Here is a 4,962-nt window from a genome sequence, read left to right as displayed (position 1 = left end):
ACTTGTACTCAGCTAGGATTAGAGCCCAGGCAGGGGAGTCAACATCTATTTTTCACTGGTGAGGCTGTAATAACCGGGAACAAGAATGGGTGTGGCTCTAATCAGCAAGGCTGAGCCCAGAAGCATGAAGAACAAAAGTGAATGCCAATGCTGATCACCAATTTGCAAAATAAATAGACCGTAAAAGAACTTTGAAACCACCGCGTCTGCACTAATTAATAGTATTTATTCAAGCAACATCTTTTTTTGTTCAATTGAATCTTATACGATTTTTTTTTTTTTTTTTTAGCACACATACAATAAAACACCACGTTGAATTATTACAAAAATAGTGTACCACACAATTGGCAACAATGACTGAACTGCCAATTTGGCAGATATCATCCCAATTCGCAAAAACATTCATACACCCCTCCTCATTCATCAAATACACACTCATTCATACATTCTGCCTTTGGTTACCAGTAACATCAATTTGAATGAACCAGAGGTCTATCCAAACACGGCAAAGAGTTAACCAATTAAATTTTGATGTGCATATATCCTATTGTTGGACAATCGTTTTACAAATAAGCAAAATACTTTTTATAATGCACCAAAAAAACCACAAACCAATGTTTGGTATTAAAACGGAAGAAGGTCTACGCGTTTCGAAACCCCAATTTGTTTAACCGAAGGGGTTCTCTTCAGGACCAAGACACTGTGAAATAAAAAAAGAAAAGATTTGACTTAAAATTATAATTAAACAATGACCCAAGAGTGCATCGGCGCTAACCGCTGCCTAATTGTGACAATTCTTACCGAAATGGCAGCGCATTTGTGGGTGCCCTTTCTGTATTCTCGAGTAGGAACAACTATAACAACAAAAAGTAAAAAAGGAAGTAAATCAAAATAGTAAACGAAGAATAAAAAAGTCTGTCAAGACTTTACTTGGTGCTAGTCGACTTACTATAGTGATGAATGCTCCCGTGGTGAAAAATGAGGCTACTGCCTCTGTAGATCTATTTTCATTTCACGTAATTAAATAGGAACTCAACGCTCCGAGCTGCAAGGGAAACTGAGGATTTCTTAAATAAACGAAAGAAGAATGGCCATATATAGAAAAACATAAATCAAAGAATGGAGCAGGAACATACCTTACGAGTGCTTAAACACTGACCCTGCAGATCAGAGGGTCCCTCGGCTATCTGAAAAAATCTTTACGGGAACCAACGGGTCTGTAACCAACAGGTAAAGCATAATTAAATCAGAACTTGCCCGTTGCGATGAAACAATGTCATCATTCAACCCCCAGACGCGAGCGGGCTGATGTCACGTAAAAACAAAGTTTACCTAATTCGTAGAGGAGAACACGTTTCTTCCGACAATGTGTGAATCAATCGCTTCTGAGTCGGCACTTCCGTGTTGAATCTAAATGGAATCCTGGGAAAACCCGGAGTTATGGGAAATGTAGTTAATAGTCCAAATGGAAATAAAAAATGGAAATGAAAAATGACTGAGCGAGGTTAGTCCACTGAATCAACTAGATTAAATGCCAAATGTAATTATAAATACACAAACAAAACAATATTTATTGGTGGCCCACTGGTAGGATGGCATTGGTTGAAAATTCTTTTTAAGTAGTGCTTCCGTATGTGAACCAATAAAGTTACTGAAAAAAGTGGAACTCATAATCGCTATTATAGTACGACATGGGTGAAATTTGTCTAACAATATGTTTAATGGCTCCATAGATAAAAAATCTGTTGAAACATGTAAAATAGATTATGATCAGCTAACTACCACCCTTACAATCTATACATTTCTGATAATTCATTTACACCTGTAATTGCAGTGTTGAATTGAACAATTAACATTGCTTCACGTTGTGAAAGTTTTAACTCCAAGTCACCTCCTCGAGGATCACGTTCCACTTTAGAAATAACTGTCCAACGGAGATCTTTTTCCGTATGTGTCATTTTTTGCCAATGGTTGACGAGTGGGGCAGTCTCGACACTCTTCCTGATCCGAGACTTATGTTGCGTTATTCTATGTCGAACCTCCGGATTAGTTTTTCCGATGTACAGCATCGGACATGGGCATACAATTCCATAGATCACATATTTTGTCTTGCAATTCAAAAAAGTGTTGTGCTTCCAATGAATGCCTTTATGGGAGAACAAAGCTCCTTCGATCATTTGGTTGCAACACAAACAAGTTCCACATTTGTGATGTCCTTTTATAGGTGTCAAACCCATCATTTGTCTTAATGTTGGTTCAATGTTCTTTTTGGATGATGCCCTGACTATATGATTCGCCACACTTCTTTCTCTCTTAAAAGCAAATAGGGGCGAACTCTCCAAAGTTGGATCCAACTTCTTAATCAGATGCCAATTCTGGTGTATCACTTTTTTTAGTTGGTTCGAATTAGGGCAAAAGGTGGCAACGAATACTTGACGTTCTGTAGAAGATTTCTCTTTTTTGTTCAGCAATGATTCCCTGGGGGTCCACCAGGCTCTCTTCATGGCTGTTTTCACCAATTTTTTGGGGTAACCTCGGACCCATAATTTTTCAACAAGGTTATTTGCATGAGTACTGTAATCATCCTTATAAAAGCAATTCTGCCGAATTCTTAAAAACTGTCCATAAGGCAAGTTCTCTTTTAAGCTTCTAGGGTGATTACTTGAAAATAGGAAAGCCTTGTTCCTGTCTGAGGGTTTAGTATATAATGTTGTCACTAAATGTCCTTCAGCTGGATAAACTTCAACATCCAGGAACGGTATCTTTAAAGATGAGAAATTAATGCTGAACTTAATATCTGAAGATCTCTGGTTGAGCCAGTCAAAAAACTGCATCAATTGTTCACGATTTCCAGTCCATGCCATGAAGATATCATCTATGAACTGCAGCCAGGTTGTTATGAAATGCTTGGACGGGTTATTGTTGTAAATAAATTTATCTTCATACATCGACATGTACAGTACTGCCAATTCTGGGGCAAATGGACAACCCATTGCCACACCGTTTGTCTGATAGAAAAACTCACTGCCAAATGTAAAGAAGTTTTTTTTAAGAGCAAAACTTGCCAATTCAACAATGAATTCAGTGGGTACCCTCACTGGTCTAGGTCTTTTATCCAAAAAGTACGATAAGACAGCCAAAGCTTCATCTTGTGGGATTTGGGTATATAATGAAGTGACATCAAGTGTCACCATTACATCTTTGTCAGTTTCGAATATGACATCCTCCAGTTTGTTAATAAAATCTTTGGTGTCTTGAAGGTAAGATGACACCTCCGACTTGAATGGTTTAAGAAAAAGAGGCTGTAATAAGACATGACCTTTGACCTCTGTGACATCACCAGAAGTGGTCCCACTGGTAGTTAAAAGGCACTGAGTGAACCACTGGACAGGTAGGAAAAGAGGTTTTTTTAATCCTAAGGCTAAAAACATTGTGTAGAAATCTTACAAAACCTTCAAACATCTGCATAAACTTCTCTCTTATTGGATATCTGAAACTCATTTGTATGTATCATTTCCTGCACCCGATTTCAACGTTTTTGTTTATTATATTCTCAAACACAGATATAGTGCTATTTGTTTTATTTAAAAGCTAAATACATTTGAACTGGGAAACTGCTGAAAAAATATATCTCCAATTGAACGTAGTGGCCTAATTGTTGTGTTCATTTAAGAGGGCAACAATATTCAGTTTAATAACTCAGGAAGATGAGAACATAAATGGTGATTTACTCACTTTGAAGTGCATCAGTTACTCATTGAAATCATGCAACCAAAATAACTCTATCATGCTTTGCAGCCCATATGATTCAGTGTACCCAGCTCATCACTTTCGGCTGTGCCCTTGGGGTGCACAAGAGAATCTGCATATATGAGCCTCATTATCTGACTCGCATTAAAATATGTTTCTGAATAACATGCTGGTGTACTTATTTGATGTAGCCTCGACCACCCAGAATTGCAGGCTCCCTTAAAATATGTTTCCAAATCACATGTTATTTTATTCATTTGAGGTTGACATGAACTCCCACAGCTTCCAATTAGATGAGTATCATGCTTGATACCCTCAGCCAGTCCTAGCTGTTTATTTACAAGCATGTTGCATTCTGGGGCATGGAGTTTTTTTTTATCATAATGGAATGGCCTCAAAAAGCTAAGAATGCGAAGTGTTCTTGGTTAAAAAGCCAAGACTGCATGACTGTGTCACACATAAGAGCATACTTGGCAACTACAAACATCATCTGCAGGAAAGCACCATTTACACATTTTTTCTAGATATCATACTTTACGTAGTTCCACATTAACGGTAATATAATAGCAGATGGAATCCTTGTGACGTGCGAAAGAGGTCATAACAAATGCCCCAAAATCTGGGGGAAATTGTATCCTCGCCGCAGTAAATATTGCCAGATTTCGAGACCTATTTTCGGTCAGTAGGGTCCCAAGAACAATTATAAATAAGCCTAATATTGTATGATTCAATTAGCATCAATCTAGCCTCCAAGACATATTTTATAAGTGTACTTTTATTTAGTGACTTAAGAACAATGCTCAAGACAACATCAATATTTATGATTTGAAAGAATACAATTAACAATCATACATCTAACCAGTGTATGAAGCCACTACAATTAAGATATGGGGCCATTCCTTTGTGTATGAATGGTTTAATAAGCACACATGAAAGAATAACAATGCTTTCATAATCCTGGGGCACCCTTGCTTTCATAATCATGGGGCACCCTTGCTTTCATAATCATGAGACACCCGTCCTTTTATAATCATGGGGCACCCTTGCTTTCATAATCATGGGACACCTGTCCTTTTATAATCTTAGGGAACCCTTGATTTCATAATCATGGGGCACCCTTGCTTTCATAATCATGGGGCACCCTTGCTTTCATAATCATGGGGCACCCTTGCTTTCATAATCATGGGGCACCCTTGCTTTCATAATCACTGG

At 37.9% G+C, this 4,962-nt stretch overlaps 1 long non-coding RNA gene across 2 annotated transcripts; it reads right to left on the bottom strand.

Annotated features, from left to right (window-relative positions):
• Nucleotides 1–208: 208 nt before the first annotated feature.
• On the bottom strand, nt 209–1,421 carry LOC146809177 (uncharacterized). Of its 2 annotated transcripts, none has more exons than XR_014966350.1 (5): nt 1,333–1,421; nt 1,137–1,217; nt 950–1,045; nt 802–854; nt 209–700 (listed from the first exon to the last, which is right to left on the bottom strand). It is a non-coding gene; the product is annotated as an uncharacterized LOC146809177 (long non-coding RNA). The 2 variants fall into 2 exon arrangements; XR_014966349.1 differs by having other exon boundaries at nt 210–700; nt 950–1,057.
• Nucleotides 1,422–4,962: the final 3,541 nt, after the last annotated feature.

Source organism: Triturus cristatus, chromosome 7 (genome assembly GCF_964204655.1).
Source record: "Triturus cristatus chromosome 7, aTriCri1.1, whole genome shotgun sequence".
NCBI lineage: Eukaryota > Metazoa > Chordata > Amphibia > Caudata > Salamandridae > Triturus > Triturus cristatus.
This window is presented reverse-complemented; position numbering and strand designations above follow the sequence as displayed.